At 40.9% G+C, this 23,254-nt stretch overlaps 1 protein-coding gene across 1 annotated transcript in view; it reads left to right on the plus strand.

Moving 5' to 3' along the window:
- Positions 1–209: 209 nt before the first annotated feature.
- PPFIBP1 (PPFIA binding protein 1) overlaps positions 210–23,254 on the plus strand; it is a 164,176-nt gene continuing 141,131 nt past the window's right edge. The window contains exon 1 of the mRNA XM_033117043.1: positions 210–407. The gene's annotated coding sequence lies outside the window, so the exon portion shown is untranslated. The remainder of the gene's footprint in view (positions 408–23,254) is intronic.

The following is a 23,254-nucleotide window of genomic DNA, read 5'->3' on the forward strand; positions in this document are numbered from 1 at the left end:
TTTTTCATCAACAACCACTTCCAGCCCTAGTCTGGCTCAGCGAGGAATGTATAAAATTAGTTGACTCCTCTGAGTGACTGTCCCCAAGCCCAATCAGCGGGAGCCAGGACGCTGCCGACCCCTCCCCCTTGCGAACTCTCTTTGGCTAATTCCTGCAGGGAGGGAGGAGAGAAGGAGGCAGTGGGAGGGGGAGGTACCTGGAACTGGGAGTGATGTCAGCTCCCAGCTCGGTGTCTGCCCGGATTCCTGACATGGTGTAGGGCCCAGAGGTTGGGGAAGGCGGGAGTGGGACGGGACAGAATTTGGGTTTGCTAGCCTGCGGCGGGGCCAGAGTGCTGGGGCTTTGAACTCCGAGGGAAGGTGAACCAGAACTTTTGGAACTAGTGCCGGCGGCTTCCACCCCCCAGGTAAGGGCGTTTGACTTCTCTCAGAGATCGGAGAGAAATGACACCGTTGTATGGTTGCTGCTGGGTATTGCAGCTGCTCCTCCTTATCCCCTGGTCGATTTCCTTGTCCAACTCATTCCTATTTCCCAACGGGAATGGACACTTGGGCGGGGTGGGGGTAGGGCTTAACTCCTGGGGCTCCTAACTAGCTTATACGTGAAAAATACCTCCAGGATTGGACATGTAAAGTCTTGTCTGCGTCATTAGACCCCCGGACACCCTAGTCTTCCAATAACACTTGAGAACCCAATCAGAGAAGTGTGGGGGGGAGGGGAAGAGGGGAGATGGGGATGGTTGGAGGGTTGATGGGTGGAGGGTGTTATTTAAAAATGTCACAAAGTTTATGAAATATCGATTCAAAAATGATGCTCTTGAGAGAGAACAAAAGTTTTGTATCTGTTTAGTTCCTGTGTGGCCTACTACATATTGATTTAAATGAAAGAGTATAATTGTTATTCTTATATATCAACATAAAAAATCTTTTTATAGAGTTCGGTCAGGATGTGAGAAATTCACTTAGGGTGTATTCATTCTGAGCTTGTGGGAAAACTAGTCTCTTGGGGGCACACTTCTAAAACTCCAACTCTTTTTCACTCTTAACATTTTCAGCGAGAATCCCTTTCATTGCCAACTTTGTGATCTGGAGGGGTTAGGAAGGTTGCAGAGAATCTTCAGATCTGTGTTCTGTGGCTGCTCAAGAAATGGATGAGGGCTGGTAATTGTGTTTTCAGGGATCATTTTTAGAGAAGGGTGTTTTAACAGGGAAATGTGGCAGAAGGCGTGGCATACAAACTCTTAATTATACCAACATGCATTTTTCAACATGTGGGACCTTTCAATACGAAGTGCAAGGAGCAGTAGAAGGAGAATTTGATTTAGTGTCCAAGTTAGGGAAAGCAATTGTCTGTGGGAAGGAAAAGATATTTTGAGAACTGGAAGTATTGAATTCTGTTTGTTTTTTTCCTGTTCTAAACTTTTTTTTTTTTTTTCCTGGTTGGAGATTTTTGTGTGCCCAGGTCACTAACCGGGTATGATTGATTTTCTGGGGAAAAAGCTTGACTCCACAAACTGATTCAGAACCCTCACTTACTTATTAGTGCTTAAGGGTCTTTCTTTTGGAGAAGGAAAAAAAATGTAGGGGCTGAGACTCCTGAGTCAAGTTTCCCCTTTCATTCACCAGGGTTCCTCTCAGTGAGGATCCTTCTGTTGCTAGGTCGGGAGGAAACGGGCGTGGATTTCATTGTGAGTCAAAAGCTGCATCCCCGGTGCCTGAACGAAAGGGCATTTCCAGGAGATGAGGAAAGAAGCCACAACTACATCTAATAAACCCGAGTCAGGAAGTGTGGAGATGCAGGACTTCACAGATGGAGTTCTCTATCTTTCTAGCCAGTTGACAATTAAGTTTCAAAGCTGGAAAGAAGTATTTTGTTTATAAAACCACCTGGGTCTGTATTGTTCTCAGTTCCTGAAGAAATTGATTAGCACCAGGTGGATTAGGAGCAGTCTTTTTGCAAAGGGAAGGTGTGTGTTACTGGAAAGCCAGAACATTTTCATATTGGTTTGTATTTTGGTTTCAGAAACAGAAATTTCCTAATGGCTCTGAAACAATGGTGGAGAGAGAAGTCTTTTCTGCTTCTGTTCTATAGGAAGCATATAAAACATACTGTGTTTTCCAGTAGGAAAGAGAAGGTGGTGATGTGGAATTCCTGTGGGCTGATGTGAAATCATTGGAGCCTTGGCTGTTAGAGTGTTCAAACTGCAATTTGTACTACCCAGAGATAGAGCTACAAAAACGAGTCAAAGAGTATTTTTAGGATGTTATCCTGATGTGCCAAATTCGGATTTATGCTTTCTTTCCAAGAAACTCGTCCTTGCGTAGGGATTTGAATATGCCAAAGCTTTAAATTTCATTAGCAGTTTTTTGAGTAATAACAGTAATTTTATATTCTTCATTTTAGCCAATGTTTCTCTTTCTTGGTTTGTGTTCATGGGGCAGATGTGGTATAGTAAAAAACTGTGCTTTTAAAGGACAAACTTGAAAGATGTTTGTTATTGAGAAAGATAGACTTAGGTTTTGGTTAAATTATCTTTGACCAGCAACTGTCATAGTTCTGGTAGCTACTTAAAAATAAATAGGATAATCTGGCCTTTGTGGACAAATATTGACTTGAAATTAGGGCACACTGTAGTTCCACATCAATAGTGCCTAATTTCAAGGGCATCGTAGACATTTTTTGGAAACAAGTTCAGTGAGGGAAGACTTTGTTTACTATTTATGTAGTCTTTTTGTCACTCACTGTACCAGCGTGAGATAAATCAGAATAAGGTCATTTTTTTTCCTATTACTGACTAGCTGACTTCTTTTTAAAACCTCTCTTTCATTTTCATGAAATACTTGCATTTTTGTAGTTAATTTAAATTATGTTAGTAATTTGTTACATTAAAATTAATGTGTTGAGTTTTTCATCTCCCATTTTTTAAAGTACCTATATCCCAAATAGCACATTTTTCAAATTGTTAAAAGACCTCATTCATCATTCTGTCTTTTCACAGATATTACATGTTTCTGACCTGATTTGAATTACCTTTTCAAAACAATGAATGAGTGAGAAAATTAATGAATATACATTCACATTTGGGTCTATATCTTAATTCTTTATTAAGGAAACGTTACTTCAAGGTGAAAACATAGACAAGAGATACTGTATAATGATGACTTTTTTTTTTTAAAAGATTTTATTGGGGAAAGGGAACAGGATTTTATTGGGGAACAGTGTGTACTTCCAGGACTTTTTTCTAAGTCAAGTTGTTGTCCTTTCAGTCTTAGTTGTGGAGGGTGCTGTTCAGCTTCAAGTTGTTGTCCTTTCAGTCTTAGTTGTAGAGGGTGCAGCTCAGCTCCAGGTTGTTGCCGTTGCTAGTTGCAGGGGGCACAACCCACCATCCCTTGCGGGAGTTGAGGAATTGAACTGGCAACCTTGTGGTTGAGAGGATGCGCTCCAACCAACTGAACCATCCAGGAGACTGCTCAGCTCAAGGTGCCGTGTTCAATCTTAGTTGCAGGGGGCGCTGCCCACCATCCCTTGCGGGACTGGAGGAATTTGAACTGGCGGGACTGGAGGAATTTGAACTGGCAACCTTGTGGTTGAGAGCCCACTGGCCCCTGTGGGAATCGAACCCGCAGCCTTCGGAGTTAGGAGCACGGAGCTCTAACTGCCTGAGCCACCGGGCTGGCCCGATGACATTTTTATTTCCAGAGATTTCTCTAGAAAGTCATATTAGTTCTGAAATTGAGAAAAATAAATCACAGCTGAGCAGCCAATTGTGAAATTTTTCAGGAAGCCATGATTTATTATTATTATTATTATTTATTTTTAAAATTTTTATTGGGAAACAGCCATGGTCGTTGGTTACATTGCTTTCATGCTACAATGGCATAGTTGAATCTTAAGGATGGTGCAGCTCACAGTGGCCCATGCGGGGATCGAACTGGCAACCTTGGTGTTAGCAGCACCACGCTCCAACCAACTGAGCTAACCAGTTACCCCTATTATTATTATTTATTACTATTATTATTATTATAATTATCATCATCATATCATCACCATTATTTAACCATGATCAAACAGATGGGTTTAAGTATGAGATTCAAAGCTGTTAAAATTAGTGAAGCTGGGTGTTGTTTGGGGATAAAGGGAACAAAGTGTTTGTCACTGGCTAGCATTTCCCTTCTACTAAAGGTTGATAATTTCATAATTAAATCAGTCATCAAACTGTATGAAAGTTGACTCTATCCAAAAACTGCTCTGGGCTTGTGCACTTCCTTGCACCTGTAGTATATTATGTCATTTATTTCTCAAATTCATTGCAGTGCATGTCAAAATCTTTTCCATAGTCAGAAAACCTACAGCTTTTGTCATAGGTGTCACCACCACAAAGAGCCATGCTTTATTAAATGGAGCTAATGAATTGAAAAAAAACTGAACTGAACTAACCCACCCTACAACATACAAAGATTGTTCTATTTCCTTAACGCTCTTCATTGTAAGTATAGTCATTATTGATGCCAGTTTGGCATTAGTTGATAATGTTTCAAAAAGTCAAGTAGGGAGGGTTTTTTTTTTTTTACTTCAGTTTTTTTTTTCCACATTGAAGGATCTAGAACACCAAACAGCTGGATTTTAGATTTAAAATATGGGTCCTTCCAGGAGTTTTAAGTTGGCACACTACTTAAGCTGTTTTGGGAGAGGTGGATCTGAGTAAAACGTGTACCAGTCTGTACCCGCTGAAGAGCTTCTGTTTTTAAAATGTGCATTTGGAGTCAGTGGTTCAGGTGGGTGTGTTGTCATTGTCACAGTTTGTGACTGAACTTTGGTTGTACGTCTCCCTGGAACTTGGTGTGACTCACATTTTGACTGGCCCACACGCACATCCTTCTTTTTGTTGGCAAGTGGAATGAGTTTAAAATAGATCATTTAGTGGTTTCTGTACAGTGGAATACCTAAAATTGTCCATGACTTGAAGGGATTGTACAAACTCTCATTGCATTGAATAGCAGTCATTCTGGCAAAGGCTCCTGTCTCAGATAAGGATTGTGGAGGAAGAAGATCAAGTCCTAGAACGTGCGGGCCTGGCCGTGGATCTTATGGACTCCCTGTGAACTCCAGAGTAAGGCTAGGTATTTTCACCTCTAGTTTAGGGAAATCAAGCATTTGACATAAAAACAGATGCACGATGAAGGCAGCAGGTGTGCTGATGTGTGTGTGCCTTTGTTAAAAAAGAGAGAACTTAATTTTTCTTGGTGAAGGAGAGGCTAAAGATGCTGTTTTCAGTGGCAAGTCGTTCATAAATACTTGACCAAGTTCTTTCGGCCAGCAAGGCAATTCTTGGGAAGAAGTAGGTAGGCCCATTGGGAAGTGTATTCACTTTTTCGTGCTGTGAATGTAATACTGTACCATGTCACTAAATATACTTATGTTATCTTGTGTTTCTGTGCCTAGAATCTAGCTCACAGACGTCCTTTTGCTGGCTTTTTCTCACTCTTCGTCTATAATACTTTACACAAATATCTTCTTGCCACCACAGAGTTGTGTGAAGTTTTTATGAGGAAAGTGTATTGAATTTATTTGGAAGTGAAAACAAGGCTAAAACTCTATGCCTACTTTCTTAATATAACTTGGTAGTGTGACTGCAGTTGCATAAATAATGTCCCTGCAATCATGCTGTTTTTCTAAAGATGTTGCTTCTCATAACAACACAAGAGTAGAGAATTTTGTTTTGTGGAATTGGAATTTGAACACGCTGTACTTTTTCTTATGAATGATAGAAGGGTCCAGTGAGCTTGTAGGTTCATATCGAAATTAACTATGGGAAGTGAGTGAGTGTGGGAGGAAGGGAAACAGTGACAACTCAGAGGAAACAACTCTAGTTGAACCTGTGAGTCTGCCAGGATGATTTGTGTGAAGTCACCTGGGACTCAGTGTTTTTCCGCAGGATCAGTTGCTTGAATGCTTTTGTAAAACTTTCACATTCTTCCATCCTCCACTCCTATTAATGTGTGACTTTGCACAACCAAGAGGGCTTTTAAACACAGGTTTAAGGTTCTTTTATTGCTTTTCTCTCCTCCGGTACCGTGATTTTCTAGGATGACTTGCGCTCTGCATCACCCCGTGGAGCAGACACAGCTAGATGCCCAACCAATATCCATTCCACTCACTTTTTCCCTACAGCTGAACCCATTTTGTTTAATTCGCCACCATGGCCAGTTAAAAAAAAGGAAAAGCTTGATTTTCCAGAATCCCTTGCAGTTGCGGTTGTCTAAGGGACATAGCCCTGGCCAATGAGATGTAAGTAGCTGGGTGGGGCTCTCCCACAAAGCTCTTATAAGGGGATGGCCTCTGTGCACTCAACTTGTTTGGCTTTTTGCTCTTTGTACTTATCCTTTCTCCCTGGGACATGGATGCTATTTTCTAATAGGAGAAGACGTCTTGTGACCAAGGACAAGAAACGTAAGGGGTAAGCAGGCTGGGAAGTTGGTGGCATTTTGGAACTGCTGTTCCAAACCTCTTTTGCTCATCTCTTGACTTTTTGTGAGAAAAAGAAAATTTGGTTAAACCACGGAGGTTAGATCTGTTATTTGCCGCTAAATGTGATCTTAACTGAGTTTAAAGTTTGAAAAAGTCATGGTTCATCTTTCTTTAAGAATTAAAAAGCAGCATTCTGTATGACAAAAAAAGGGGTTGGACTTTAGAGACTTACAGACCTACAGCTTGAATCCTGGCTTTGCTATTTATTACCGTCTAATATTGGTGCGTATTTTAACTTTTCCCATCTGTAAATGGTGGTACTGATATTTGTCTCATAGAAATTTTGTCAATGTTAGAAACAATTAGAAATTATTAATAGAAATAATAATGGCACATTTGGCACATAGATTTTTAACAACTGGTGGCAACTACTACAGAAGAAGAGTGTAGTGGGGAACCTGAAGAGGGGAAAGCTAGTAATTCCACTTCTAGTAGGTTCTCAGTAAACATTGATTGAATGGCTGAATGGTAGGTTAGCTTTATAGCTATAGCCACTCGCCTCCATCTACTTGCCATGCATTTCAATGCCCATTTCTTATCCTCAATCTCACCTGCCTAAACCAGAATGCATGAAGCAATTCTGTTCTCTAACTTTGGTTGAAAAAGCAAAGATGTCTTTGTGAAAATTTTATTAGCTATAGCATAGGGATGAAGGGAGTGGGCTCCAGAGTCAGACAGCTGCAGATTAGAATCCCTTGTCCTTGCAGCTGTGTGATTTTGTTTTCTGTGAAGTGGGAATAAGTGGGTAGTTACGAGGATTAAATATGCTAATATATGTGAAGCATTCATAGCTGTTTTCCTGGCACACAATGAACACTGGATTGATGACAGATATTGTTACTGTTTCATTGAACATTTGTAAAGCAATTTTTGGTTTTGGTATGAGGTCCTCTTGGAGCTGTAAGGGCAAACAAAAGGTGGTCTTTACCCTTAAGAATATTCATATGCAGGAATTGGGGGCAGAAAGAGGAAGACTCTCCTTATATATAATTGTAATAAAAACAGATATTTAAAATGCTATTTAGCTGTTAAAAAGTTGAAAAAATACACTGACTTACGCAGATGCCTGTGATATATATTTTAAGAAAATAACCAAGCACACTTAGTTTATATTTGTCAATACATAAAAAAATTGCTAAATGGGGTGATTTGCGGGGGATGGGATTAGGATGGCAGGGAAGATGAAGGGGGCTTCAATTTTTTGTTACAGCATATTAGTGTCTGTTTTACAACACTCATGCATTAGTCTTGACATATAGAAAGTATTGAAGTTTAAAAAATCAGCTTGTTGGACCTTTTGGATGTAGGTGGGGGCAGATCATGCTATGAACTAGACTAGTTACTTGAGCAAAGCATTGGGTTCCTGTTAGAGGAGGTGGAACTGAATGGCCTTTGAAGGCTGAGTAGGAGATTTGGAGGAGACAGTGGGGGTAGATGAGCCCACTTGGGTTTGGAGCAGAATGTAGACTATAGTGAGATTAGCTTTAGCGAAAGATAAGATGGAAAGATCAACACTGTTGAGAAAGTTAAGATACTGGCGCCAGATCTTAGAGGGTTTTTAAAGGGGATGACAAGATTATGCTTTAAAATGATTTTTTTGGTGTAAGGTGGGGAGGGATATGAGAACTATTATTTTATAAAGATGACTCTGGAAATAGTATGTTGGATGTTAGTTGGGGTATATGTTGGAAGGGAGTGGGGCGGGATAGAACATTTTTTTTTTAATTATTTTTATTTTTTGGGGGGAATATTGGGGAACAGTGTGTTTCTCCAGGGCCCACCAGCTCCAAGTCGTTGTCATTCAATCTAGTTGTGGAGGGTGCAGCTGAGCTCCAAGTCCAGTCACTGTTTTCAACCTTTAGTTGCAGGGGGTGCAGCCCACCATCCCATGCGGGAATCGGACCAGCAACCTTGTTGAGAGCTTGTGCTCTTGGGAATCGAACCAGCAACCTTCTTGAGAGCTCGGCGCTCTAACCAACTGAGCCATCCAGCTGCCCCGGGATAGAACATCTTTAATCAAGAAAGGCACACAAGCAAAAGTTGAATTTTAATGGGAAATATGATGAATTAAGATTTGAATATGTGGAGTTTGGGATTCCATCATGACCCACAATAACCTTTTTTTGTTTTCTTAGTGTGCAAATAGGTAAAATAGTAGTACCTGTGTTATTAGGTTTTTAGGAGAATAACAACAACAACAATAGCTAATGCTCATGTAGCACTTGGTATGTAATACATTCTGTTCTAAGCACCTTACATATTTTAATTTAGACTTAATCCCTACATCAGTCCCGAGAAAAGGTACTGTTATTATTTCTATATTACAGATAAGGAATCTGAGGCACAGAGAGGCTAATTGACTTTTCCAGGTCACACAGATTGTGTGTGTTGGGCTCAGGATTTAAATGCGGGTAGGTATAGTTTCCAGGGTCAGTTTCTCAACCTCTTCATATTACTGCCTGTGGCTTAGTTCTGCATTTGGCATGTTAAAAGCTGTTAAGCAGCTAGTTGGTCTTATCCACCTGAAGACGTAAAGCAAGAATTTAGAAATTTAGCGGCCGGCCCGGTGGTCCAGGCAGTTGGAGCTCCGTGCTCCTAACTCCAAAGTCTGTCAGTTCAATTCCCACATGGGCCAGTGGGCTCTTAAACACAAGGTTGCCAGTTCAATTCCTTGAGTCCCGCAAGGGATGGTGGGCAGCGCCCCCTGCAACTAAGATTGAACACGGCACCTTGAGCTGAGCTGCCGCTGAGTTCCCAGATGGCTCAGTTGGTTGGAGTGCGTCCTCTCAACCACAAGGTTGCCAGTTCGATTCCTCAAATCCCTCAAGGGATGGTGGACTACGCCCCCTGCAACTCGCAACGGCAACTGGACCTGGAGCTGAGCTGCGCCCTTCACAACTAAGACTGAAAGGACAACAACTTGACTTGGAAAAAAAAGTCCTGGAGTACACACTGTTCCCCTATAAAGTCCTGTTCCCCTTCCCCAATAAAATCTTAAAAAAAAAAAAAGAATTTAGAAAGTTAGGTTTGGAGTTTAGGCAAAACCCTAGATAGATGGATCATCTCCATCTCCATAAGGCTGTTACAGAAAGAGTGAGAGTAGGTGAACTTGCCAAAGAAGAGGATGTAAAATAAAAAAAGAAGCAAGTACAGTAGGTCCTTGAATAACATCATTTCGTTATAACTTTGATGAGGGAAAAATAGTTGATTTCCGGTGGGGGCCACTGTCTGTGGAGTTTGTATGTTCTCCCATGTCTGCGTGAGTTTTCTCCAGTCTTCCGGTTTTCTCCCACATCCCAAAGATGTGCACGTGAGGTGAATTGGCGCGTCTGTATTGTTCCAGTCTGATTGAGTGTGTGTGTGTGCGTGCACCCTGGAATGGAAGGGCATCCGTCCTGTTCAGGGTTGGTTCCTGCCTGGTGCCCAGATAGGCTTCATCCACCCGTGACCCTGAACAGGAATAAGTGGGTTGGAAAAATCATCTTAATTTTTACCTATCTTTCTTAAATGTATGTATTCACATTTATTTCAATGTTTAATATTAGAAGTGTTTTGGGTCTTTAGTTTAGTGATGTTTTTGTGACTAGAAATAAACCCCTATTTATTGAAGTAGGAACTTAACTCTTGTTTATATCAATTAGCGTATGGTAAAATGGGTTTTCTTATACGTCATATTGCTTAAAGTTGCATTTTCCAAAAACCTGTTGACGTTGTGAGGACTGATTGTACATAGCCTGCAGGGAACTCTTGACATTTAGACATAGGCCAAAGAAAAGTTATTACAGGAGATAGAGCAGGAACGCGCAGAGAAGTGGAGGTTGGAGGTGGCAAAGGGAAGAAGCACACACAACAGAAGTGGATGGTCTGTGCCATCCCGAGCTGCAGACCTATTACAAGGACAGATCTGAGAAGCTGTCCCAGTCCAGCTACCAGGTCATTTGTGAAATTGGAGAGCAGTTTCAGTAGCACAACAGAGATAAATCCAGAATGCAAAAATTCTGAGAAATGCATAGGAGATGATGAAGTACAAGTGGCCTCGTTAGCCCAGCCTTTCAAGGAATTGAACAAAGAGAGACATGCTACGATAGCTTGGATTTGAAGCAGGTAGTATAGGTAGATAGGATGATATGAAAGAAAGAGATGGGAATGAGTACAAAGTCTGAGGGAAAAGGGCAGCGATAGATTCAAAATCAAGTGGAGAGTGGCAGGTTAGCCTTTCTTTAGGGACAGGGAGAAATAGAAAAAACATTGTGATTGGAAGATAAGTTGAGTAAGTTCACCTCAGGCAGTCTGCGTTTTTCAGTCTAATGGGAGGCAGTGAAACAAAATTCATAGACAGGTAACTCAGCTCCTGCGAGGCTGGCTCTGGGGGTTATTGGTACAGAGGAAAAATTTGAAAGAATGACAAAAGTGTCTCATCTAAACACCACAAACTGACATATTTGCCAGGATGTGTCTTCAGGCAGGAAATTAATTCACTGAAGTGGAAAGTAGTGGTACAGAAAAGAAGAGGAGAATGAAATGAAACAGAGGAAAACTTGACTGTATTTAAAGAAGGAATTTTTAGACAACCAGACTTAATGGTTTTCAGAACAACTTTCCGGGGAAAACCTGAGTGCTCTGAGTGGTGAGAAACAGCCTGGTTCTGGAACCACAGGTTGTTTGAAAGCGAACCACCAGAGCACCTGGAATATTTGAAGGAAAGGAGTTGTCTAGCAGAGGCCTCTGTGTTATATGCTGCTCCTGGTAAAGTTTTCTTTGGTCTTCAGTTTAACTATTACTAGAGAGATCTTTAGTCGGAAAGACATTGGATTGTGATGTTTCAGCAGATTTGTTGTTGTAATCACGTTAAGGGGATGGGAGAAAAGAACTGAAGCAGTTCAGTGACTAATAGTGTGGTACTGAAAATCAGCACCATAGGTGGGTCTTCTGGGGGTTGCTTTGAAAGACATCAGTAAGAACTTACTCATGTGTGTGTAGCATATATAGATGTGCATCATATTCTTGAGTTAAATGGTTCTCCATGGGGCCGGCTACATAATTGTGGAGCCCAATGTAAAATGGAAATGTGTGGCCCCTTGTTCGAAAACCAGGAAAAAAGTGCTGTTCAAGTTACTACTATAAAAAGCTTTTCCTTTTCGTCTGCAGTCTCTTGACTCCTCATGGTGTTTATTTGCTATGTAACGTCATTCTAAGTGAAGAAAAATTAAAATTATTAGCAGGAATTTTACTGTTCATCTTTATATTGTGCAGTGCCACTTTGAAATGCAAATATAAGCGCTTTTAACACGTATACAGAATTACTGAAATCACGCACTTCGTATTTTGTAATTTTCATATGTTTATGTATGCTGTTCTTACAAACACAGTAGAAACACTGCACAAAACTAACTCACTACTTTTATTTTACTTCTTGATTTGCGCACATTCTCAGTCTTTGGTTTACAGGAGGAAGGGCTGGCGTGAGGAAGGACTGAAAGGAAAAAGACATATCGGTTTCTCCATCTTTCCATTTCCTTCTATGCCATCATTTTCAGCATAAGTGGGTGGCTAATACAGGGAGGTAACAGCGTTAAGAGAGGATGTGATAGGATTCCTTGGTTGTTTGTATTTCTTAGAAAGAAGACATTGCCTTTTTTCTGCCTGCACAGCAATTTCTGGTTTGAATGTAAAGCCTGCCTTGGAGCTGTCAGCACCCATCCACCTGCTTACTCAGTTGTATTTGTAACACATTTACTTTGCATTAGTCTTGCTGAACTCCCATGCATTATGAAGCCACAGAAATTCTGTGCTTACGGGGCATTGCAAACACAAGGTATGAGTGGAGCAGAAAGGAATGGTGTGGCCACACATATTAAACAAGATCTCTGCTCCCATGCACTCTCCGTTGTCCCATCAGATCTAATTCACAAACACAAGTTCAAAGTTAAAATTAGTAAGACTCTCAAGACGATGATAGCAGAGCATTAAACCCACTGTGGAGCCTTTCTGAGCATGGAATTATGTGACTATAGAGGTCACAAATCCATGAAGGTGGCCCTAGGCTCAGAAGTCAAAGAGCTCACTTTTGAGCCTGAGTTTCCCTCTGGTCTTAAAGACTCTCACCTTCATTATAAACGTTTGCAGTGAGCAGGTGTGTGTCTGGTATCCGAGGGATCCTCTCCGGGCCATCAGCACTGTCATTTTTGCCTTTCGAATAAATTTTTTTTTTTTTTTTTAGAATTTTGAGGCTAAATTTAATAATGAATAATTAAAACTTTATGAACATGTCAAGTAAATATACTTGGATATTTAATTAATTTGGGGGGCATTTGATCACACCAAGAAGTGAATTTAAAGCAGTTTTTTCCCCTGTATTTTACACCTCATGGCCAGGCAAATCTTTCAAATAAACCTTGGGTATGAGGCCACCTTGCTTGCTGCAAAGTTTGTTTTGACTTCCTGTGGGCTACAGCTTTCAGAAGAGTTCTCATACGGATAGTCCTGGTGTGGAGACTTCATGGAAACAGGTTTGGTTTGACATATACACAGTATGTATTTTAAGAAATTTAAGCCAATACTTAATGGGAGATTTCACGTATTGAAATTCAGATTCTACACAGAGAAGATCTGGCTACTCTGGGCTCTTGTTTCTTGGCGCTGGGCTGGTGCCGTAATGATCAGGAGTGAGTACCTATGGACTTGGGAAGGTAGATAATATGGGTATGCTTTTAGGGCAGGTTGACTCTTTTGTTCTGGCAAAATTGCCACTTTCACTTATGTAAATTTAAAGCAGTATCCTCCTATTCTCAGGAAATGCTGTGATGCAATTTAAAGGCTGATCTTTTAGTCTGAGAAATTAAGTTCTCCACCTTCATAATGTAAGTTGATTGTATGCTTTGTAGCAGCCCTTAGTTGCTTTTTTAGGAGAAATACTTCTAAGGTCTCACCTGGTCAGTGTCACTTTTCCACCTCTTCTGATCTTGACCTCTTCCTCCAAATTTGTCTTCCCCGGTCGCTGTACTCAGACCAGCCTCTGCACCCCTGGAGTGCTTTAAGTCCTCTCATCCTTTCTACTTTACCTGTTGCTCTTCTCTTTGTAAAACCCCCCTCTTTCCTTCAAAGTAGTTCGGTCAAAGTAGTTCAGGAAAGTTTTGCTGAGAGCCTCAGTCAACCCATGAACTCTGCTATGCGGGTAATGAAATTTTTGGAGTTTTAAATGCTCAGGTACCAAGTGGGTGCTGACTTCAGGTTGTTTTCGAAGGTTCCTTCCAGTCCAGTGATTCTGAGATCCTGTGATTCTTCCAATGCCCGTGCCTGTTTATTGCCACACATGTGGTATGTAGTTGGTTTTGAAGTTGCCTTTTGTGGAAGGAACTTTGCTCATACTATCTCAGTTAATCACGAGGACAGCACTAACATTATCTTCATTTTACAGATGAGGAAACTGAGAGTTTTCTCCAAAACGGACATTCCAAATGGATTATCTTTGGTTACGTCTTATTTCTTCAAATAGATTAGGTATATACTTGTTGAAAGCCAGGACTGTGCCTTTGTTGCCAGGCCGTTACTCAGCAGGGACCCAATAATGTTTATGTGTAAGAGAAATGGTTTACTCGATCAATATGTGTTGAGGACCAGACAAGGTTCTGCGGGGATGCAAAGGAGGCTCAAGCAGAAAAGAGGGATGTGTATCAGTTATATTGTAAGATATGCTTCCTATCTGTGCACAACTCCCATATAGAGTTTTGGATCTTGGGCTTTGGAATTAGATGGGGTTATAGCTATATCTCATTTCCCTCATTTGTATAATGGGGCCAATAACAGTAAGTACTTTTGTAGCATGGTGTACAGCCTGGGTGATTTTGCCCTGGAGGAATCATTTAGCAATGTCAGGAAACATTTTTTTTGTGTCACAAGTAGGGGTGGAGGGAGGACTGACATTTGTGGGTAGAGTCCAGGGATGCTGCTAAACACCCTACAGTACATGGGACAGTCCCCCATAACAAAGAGTCACCAAGCCCAATAAGCCCAATAAGTGGTGCCAAAGTTGAGAAGCCCTGCCTTGTAGGGTTGTGAAGATGTAAACAAGGTAATTAATGCAACGAGTTTGGCCTAAGTTAACTGTTGTTCTAAGAAAACCTTCTCAAAGATTGCAAAATCAACTTTTGAGAGGGTTAACCCCAAAAGACTAAATTTCAGCAGCATCTGTGGTGCTTGCCAAGGAAAAGCCTTATGCTAAGGATTTCATGCTTTCCTGTTTAGAAGTGGTGACAGACTCGCTGGAGATTGTTTGTGTATGTTACACTGTGTACTAACATGAGCTGGCATGGATTTATCAGAGCTGTAAAAACAATTATTAATTTTTAGGGTGTTCCTGGTAAACTTCCTGCTGGTTTAATTAGTTTGTTCTGTGGAGATAATTTTGGTGTGTGGATTTAAATCCTCTGATGGAGAATGTTTTGGTTAGTGAATTTCCAAAATATCTTTTGGTAAGTGGGACATGAATAGTTTTTGTTTTCACATCAAGAAACCGAATGTTTTTTAGCCCGAGATTTAAAACAATGCTGCCTTTCCCCTTGTTTAGTGCCTCACCTGCCTATTGCACAGTGTTTTGGTATTTGTAGGAGCGGCTTGGAGAGCTGTTGGATTTCCATCTGTTGTTTATTGTAGATTTGCAGTTGAGATTATTTAAATTTTTTTGTAATTATAAATGTAATACGTGCACCATGTAGAATATATGAGTAGTATAGAAAAACAGACAGTTAAAAAAAAGTCATCAATAATCCTACTGCACAAAGGTACAAATATTGTTGGTGTGTTTCATTTTTTCATTACTAATTTTTTTCCATATTTGAAATATTCTGAGTTTATGATTTTGTGTCTCATTTTAAAAAATTAACATTTTATTTGCCTTTCCCCACACTACTAAAATATCTGTAAGTATTATTTCTAGGACTGTAAAATATTCCATTTATGGCTGTTTCATGATTTATTTAATTCCATTTCAGAGCAGACAGCCTGTTTTCAATATTTAATAAGTATCTTTATGCAGTCAGCATTTTTCCGTATTTTAGATTATTCTTTACAATGGATGATCAGAAGTAGAACCAAAGGGTGTGGATGTGTGTGGATATCTCCCATCGATATTGCTGTCAATTGCCAAAAGTTTTACTAATTTTTGCTGCCATTAGCAGAGTGATATTCTCATTTTAATAATATTTGATAATTTTCTAGGAGTATTTCATGTTTTTCTTTTTTCTTTGATATTAATGAGATCAAATATGTTTATATGACTATTGGCTGTATTTCCTATTTAAGAAACTGTGCACTTTGCCCATTTTATCTATTGGATATTAGTATTTTTCTTATTTGTCATAGTTTATCTAGTTCACTTATTAACCCTTATTAACCCTCTCTCATAGTTACTGCAGATGTTTTCACCTAGTTTTTGTTTCCCTACTTTTTATTTGTCTCTTTTACTTTTGTTTTTAGTTATATAGAATTTTAAAATTTTTATGTAGTCAACTTTATTGATATTGTTTTCCACCTGGGGTCTTTGACCTTCCTTTGTCTATACTGAAATGAACTCTTTCTGCTCTGGAAGTCACTATACTATGTCATCAGTGTTTAAAATTCTATCCCAAACTGCCCACTATAGAGTTTCCTAATTGAGGATAAAAGGGCCTCAACTGCTTATTCCAATATAAGCGCCTATTATATAACAGGGAAAAATCTGTGTGTGTGTGTGTGTGTGTGTGTGAGAGAGAGAGAGAGAGAGAGAGAGAGAGAGAGAGAGAGAGAGAGAGAGAGAGAAGAGAGAGAGAGAGAAAGAAGGGAAAATTGATGAGAAAGGATGAGGCTCTTGATGGACCAAGGCTCCTTTGGTTGTGTTTTGTATTTACTTTCTGTCAGGGTGGAAAATGAGCTTACTGAAGACAGGGGGGCTTTCATGGATTCCCAAAGTGCCCGAGGATCTGGGACTGGCAGCTGGAGCAAACTGTGGCTGCCGCACAATAGTTTTTAAATTTGTGTAGTGCATGAGAAGGTAGACTGAGCAGACTATCCCCTCCACTCCTCACCTTTTACGTGTTTGCTCGGGCTCCAGGCTGTGTCTTGCTCAGTCTTGTCAGAGTGCTGTCTGCGCTGGGTAGACTCAGGAGCCCACAGCCTTGCTGCAGTGCTCCTGCTGCATTAGCCACGGAGCTGGACTAGGGAGGTAACAATCACAGCTAGTGCTTATCTGTTTTGCAAAGCCCTTTCACTGGGGCCTTTTTATATGCTTCTCACCACAACCTTACGAGGTTAAATACTGTTTTCATCTCCCATTAATTTGGAGGAAACCGTCACTCAATAGATACATAATTAAAATCTAGAGCTTCTGACCCCAGAGCTGATCAACTCATGAAACAACTCTATCATTTTAATTTTTTTCGTGGTGCTATTGGGCAGAGGATAGCAGCAAATGTTTTAGGTTTTGGAGTCAGACATGTCTTGGATGGAATCCCAACACAGTCATGTTTGAACCTTGTGATTTGGTTACTTACCCAACCTGAGCCTCAGTTTCTTCATCTGTAAGATGGGAACAATTTCTACCTTGTAGGGATAATAGAAAGATTAAATTGAGATAATATATTCAAGATGCCTTGCACAGTACCTGGTTCATTCATTGGAGGAGCTCAGTAATGATTACTTCCTAGTCTCATAGCTGAAAATGCTGCTTTTTTTTTGTTGTTGTTGTTGTTTGTTTGTTTAAAAACTTTAGAATAATTGGTAAACCTGCCCAGACTCACGAAATTTTAGTAAATGTTATGTATATTTAAATGCAAGAAACATTTCTTTATCTCACCTACTTATTTTCCTGTTTGGTAGTTTTTCTTTCCTGTTGTGGCTGTCAACTGCTTCTCTGAAATCTTTCTGCTTGGAGAATTTCGTGATGAATCCCCCAGCTTAGGACTGTTCTCACAGTGAAAATAAAACATGTTTTGTCTACATGTCTGTGTAAAAAACACATACACAGCTCTTTGGAAGGGCAATAACCCAGTCATTCCTTTACAGGTAGTTGAGATTTTTGGCATCACTCATGGAGTTATTACTTGTCCATGTATCATGAATGTTCAGGTAACAGAGCAGTCTTTAAAAAATAAAAGGTTGTAGAAAATCATGGGAAGAAACAAAGTTGTTAAGTAACTCAGGAGAAAAGTTGTTAATTAAATCTTTATTTTTTTCATACCCCGTATAAGTTGGGATAGATTTGATTGGTCTTATGTTAGACCTCATTAACCACATAAAAAGAACTCCACTAATGTTAAATTATTTCTCTCTAAAGAATTTCAACATGAAAGTTGCCTTGCATTTAACTTCTACTATATGTTTATGCAGACTTTTCCACTTCAATAAATTGTTGTTTAATCAATATTATTATCTTAGAATTATATTATAATCCAATGCAGTCTTGTTTCTGTGGAGTTAAAGATGACACCCTTTGGGAATCTTCTTTAAAATATGTCTTGGACCTTCTTAGGTTTTTGTCCCTGAAGCCAGGGTTTCATTTTCAACCATACATCATTTAGTGTATTGGACTCTGGGAACAGTTAACGTGGATGGAGCTTTATAGGGTAAATAACTAACCTTCTCACTCCTATTCTGGGAAATTTAGATCTGTTTTTTTCATCTCCCCCTCCTTTTGGTAGGGATGGAGAGACAAGGATGGGAAAGCCTTTTAAAATAAAATTTATATAAATTTATAAATTAGTTGTGTTTTTATATAATTTACGGCCATATGTATGCATGCTTTGTATAAAATATGGCTACAGTTATGTATCAGTGATTAGTGAAATTTACATGGTTTCTGAGTTCCTTCTTCTGTTGAGAGTTCAAGGATCAGAGTGAGTAGACTGTTGGCCAGATCTTGGGACCATTGCAAACTGAGTGTAGGTCATTGTAGAATGCCACACCCAATTTTAATGGTCAGCGGGCAATTGTTTTTCTAAATTCTAGGCTTATTATTTGATTTCTTAATTTACAGCCAAAGTGGACATTTGGGGGGCAGAGGTGGTAGTGGTGAAAATGGTAAAGAGAGTAGATTAAGTCGAGAAGAATAAAATTGGTGCTGTCTTGACTATTGATTTACAGGATACAAAGGACTAGAGACTATGTTTTGTGATCCTGAGATACCAATCCAGGCGAGCAGCCCCAGTGCCCATCGCTTCAGCCAAATCACATTGGCAACAGCCCTTTGAAACAAAGCCTGAGAACCTAACAAGTTTTACCAAGCGTTTCTTGTTGCTGGCTGGTTGGCTTATGGAGTAAATGAGTAATTAGCTCTCATTGCACTCCCACAAGCTGTAATACATCCACTTGAGGCACAGAGATGCTTGCTTCTGTTACTGAGACCATGAAAATCCCCATCTGATCGCTGCAGTCCAAGCATTGCAGAAACAAAATGCCAACTTGGCAAGAGTGAAATCCACCAAGTGCTTCAAATAACAGTAGCAAAACCTACTGACCAGCGTGGAAGGCTTTTCTTAGAACAACGACTGTGTCTAAGAAATCGGCGAGCTGTTTAAAGCTCACTCTTCAGAGAGAGCGAGCAAGCGCAAGACCTTTGATGGTGGTTTGTGGCCCTTTTAGGACCACTTGCCGTTGATAGTCCCTGTTCTGAGAAATATACTCGTCGTAGATCTGTAATATGAAGGTGGGAACCAGAAAAGGAGAAGGAGGGAGGCAAAGTTTTGGGGTTTTATATATAAATTATATGTGTGTGTGTGTGTGTGTGTGTGTGTGTGTGTGTGTATAGCAAACTGGCAGAATTTTATAGGAAAGCACCTGAACCAAGAATCTGGGAATCTGATCCCAACATCGATCAGTTGTGTGATCCTGGGCAAGCCACTTTGTCATATAATTGAGATAATAATACCAGCCCAGCTCTCACAGTGAGGGCTGTGAGGGTCAAATGAGACACTGTGTAAAAAGCTATAAAACATTAAGCAGTAGTATGATGTTAAGTTGACTTTTTCACAGGGAGTGCATTATCTACATCTTTAACATCCTGAACCCAAACTTCCGGTCATCAGATACAGACACTATGCAAGTACCTGCTTTTTCTCTGACCTATACTCCTGTGACCTCCTTAACTCCATCCCCGGGCCCTGAACTGGACTAGAGACTGGATGACTACTAGGCAGTTCCTCGACATTTTCTGGAAGATGGTGCTACGTCCTGGGTAGCACGGTCGCAGTAGCTCCTGGTTCCTGCTCAGGCTGGTCTGCCATCTGCTTCCTCAGGGGTACAGTAAATACTACAAAGTCATTGATATCTGCTCCAGGAATTGTTCCTTGTTATTAAAAGTTTGAAGTGTTGGGAATAAAGTGTTCAGAACTCATTTTCATACTTATGTGTAGAACCGTTCTTTTCCGGTGGCTTTAGAATGAAGATTTGCTAGGATTTGAGGTTATAAAGCATGTATGGCTTAGGTGGGGAGGGGCGTACTCTAATGGCTAAGGTTGAAAACCCCAGATTTGGCGTCTGGTGCTCTGGTACCAGCTTTCAATGCCACATAATGTGACGTGCAAATCACTAGCCTGGTGATGTCTCACCTTCCTTCCTTCCTTCCTTGTGTACCTGCAAAACTCCTGGGCACCATTTAACTCCTGTCCCTGTTGCCTGTGTTGGGTTGGTGTTCAGGTCATCTAAACTGATTATCAAAAGTTTGTAATTTTTTTAAACCGAATTACAAGTATTTTTCAGAGATTGCTTTTGGCCTTCATGGACTGCTGATAGAACATGTTCTTCTAGGGCCTCTAACTTCCTTAGAACAATTTAAAAAAGAACCTTCTACACTTAGAAAACTGCCTGTCTCTGACTGGGTTAATTGAGACTGGAGGTGGGTATTGAAGGATTTTAGGGGCAAGGAAAAGAGGTGGCAGGGTTGGGCAGAGGAGAAGCTGAACAGCAAGGTGGTTGTACGTGAGGTCCCAGTTACCCTATGGGGAGCTCTGGAGCTGGGTTGATCGTTCAAGTTGTCCCCAGTTGAGGCAAGGGGGTGGACCTTTGTATCCCCGAATCAGCTAGTGACTCCTTCTGCGGGCATAACTTCTGGTGAAGCAGTGTCCAGCCTCTGGCTGAGGACCTTCCCTGTGAGTCATCAGCGCCAAGGATGGGTGTAATGGCCCTAAAAATGGGGTCTGGGTGGGACACACCAGTGTCTACTACCTTGTCCCAAAGAACTTAACCCCTTAAAAAAGAAGCAATCATAGGTAGCGTCAAAATCGCAGTGTATGGTAAGTCTCCTTATCTGCAAAGTTAGAAAGTTTGGGTCCCTTAGCAAAACTGAAGGAAGAAGTCATACCCCTTTATTAATGATAAATCAAACATCTCTAGCCTCTCAAAAGTTTATGAGATACTTGGATAATACATATACCTGATTATGGCATAATAGAGGTCAGCCTCTATATCTGTGAAATGGATGACCATAATGGAATAATTTTTCCTAAGCATGAATTACTGCATGTTTGGAATATTAATCATATGTGTATGTATGTTGTTTCTGGGATATTTAACTCAAGGTTATAGAATTGGTGGGTCACCACTACAGAAGCCAAGCAAGTAAGTAGGTAAGGCATACAAACCCCCAAACTCAGAACTTTCCAGGGGACCGTGGGGATGGAAGGCATATATGGGAGAGTATAGCTTCTGTCGAAGTTCCAATCACCTGATATGGTATTTTAGTCATGGTTGAGGATAATGATTTAGGAATTACATCGCCAAAGGGTAAGTTCTATGCTTTGGAAAAATGAATCAGTTTTCTGGCGTTTACAAAAGCCAGTTGTATTCAGCAAATGTCTGAAACTGTCTGGCATGGTTTGTGGGATGAGTAAACAAGGCCAAAGTCATACATAATGTCTTTCCCAACTGCATATTAAGTCATAGCTATGGTTCTTTATTTTTTATCTTCTTGTAAGTGAAGGAGGCAGTATGTTCCGCTGACCCATCATCTTAGTAGTTTGTGTTGTGGGGACTGGAGGAAGGAATGTCTGATGAGATGGGCCTGGCACACAGCCTGGTGATAGAGTGTGTGTGTTTTGACCATTGGAGTTCATTTCCTCGGAAGTCCCCTTATTTCCTACATAGCCCTTTTGGGCTTGGCCTTGATCTGCGTTGCTACCCCAGAGCTCTCTATGCCAAGTCATAGAAGAGGTTGCTAACCTGTTTCCATTCTGGGTATAGTGGAGAGGTAAATAGGTAGGCCACCGGTCCTTATGCAGAAACGGAACAACTCCAGCAGCCATGGTGATAGGTTCTGTGTTAAAAACACATATACCTCTGAACTTCTTGGAGAGATGTGATGATTTGGTGATTGTACGTGATATAGATAATCTGCCAGCTGGTTTATTGTGTTGTCTAGAAATGGGAAATGGCAGAAAATAAAAAGCTGTCAAGGTTTCCTGAGAAGGAAATTAATGTGGCATAGTGACTCTGCTGTAGAGGAAAGGCTGAAGGTGAAACTGTACAACGTGTGTGCTTTTTTTTCCTTAAACTCTCTCTCCACTTGGGTGATCTTTCTGGGTGTGAGCTTAGAGTCTCGGTGATCTGATAGTGCCAGGAGCACACATCCTAACTGGGGGCACAGAAAGTCATGACATGGTACACGTCTTCCTCTGGCTCCTCCGTTTTGCTGACCTGCCTGCACGTGTGCATTTATCATTGGCGTTCTGGAAGGTTCAGATGAGGAATCTTTAAACTACAACGTTTCAGTGTGACTCATGTCTGGAAAGGAAGAATAAAGAAGAGTTTCTTGGCCAGGAAGTGCTGTACTGTGTAAAGAGAAAACAACTGTTAGTTACTAGGAGAGAAACCTTTGAAGTACCAGAATTTAAAAAGAAAAAGAGAAAAGAAAACGATGGAGAAAGCATATCAAGAAAAGGAAGAACCGGAAGTAATCTGTAGGGTGTTGCCTGGAGCTACGGGAAATAAATCAAGACAAGAGAACTGGAAAAAGGTCAAATCAAAAACATTGCCTGTGAGAGCTGGCTGGAGTCCAAGGACATAGGCACCGCGAACCGGGCCTGGAAACCCACTGCAACACTCATTCCACACAGAAGTGCCTTGCTGTCTTCCCCCGTTTGGACTCCATTCACCTGGAGCAGGAAGATCTGACGCACTTCTGGAGGGGATGCTGCTTGGCTGTTTTGAAGATGACACCTCGAAGCATGGGAAGTCTATGTTCCTTCTCCAGCTGATGTTTCCTAACCTCCCTGAGAGGACACAGCGAAGGACATAGGCTTTGGAACCAGGCAGCATTGTGCCACTTAGGAAGATAGCACTTAAAGCCTGGGCCTCTCAAAACAGGAATGCTGACTAGGTTGGTTGTATTTCATAGGGTTATTGTGAAGGGTTTAGTGGAACATAATGAAGTGCTCAAAACTAGGGAACTGTTATTACATGCCATGAGCTATACCTGGATTTGTAACAAACACTTTCCTATACTTGCCTCACTATACAAATTTCGAACCTGAGCTCAGTCTCGGCAGCGAGTTTGACTCCACAAATGAACCCATGTGGTGGCTGGACAGTAAACCAAGGCTCTGGGTGGGTTGTTTAAAGCGGCTGGCGGTCCTTGCACAGGGCTCTGAGTGTCCATGCATTGCCCCTCCTGAGAGTTTCTGTACTTAAATCCCTGATCTTTTCTATAGGCTGTTCCAGCAGGGACATCCATACCCGTTAGCTTGGGATGGGTCCAGGCAC

This window comes from Rhinolophus ferrumequinum, chromosome 10, assembly GCF_004115265.2.
Source record: "Rhinolophus ferrumequinum isolate MPI-CBG mRhiFer1 chromosome 10, mRhiFer1_v1.p, whole genome shotgun sequence".
Lineage (NCBI taxonomy): Eukaryota > Metazoa > Chordata > Mammalia > Chiroptera > Rhinolophidae > Rhinolophus > Rhinolophus ferrumequinum.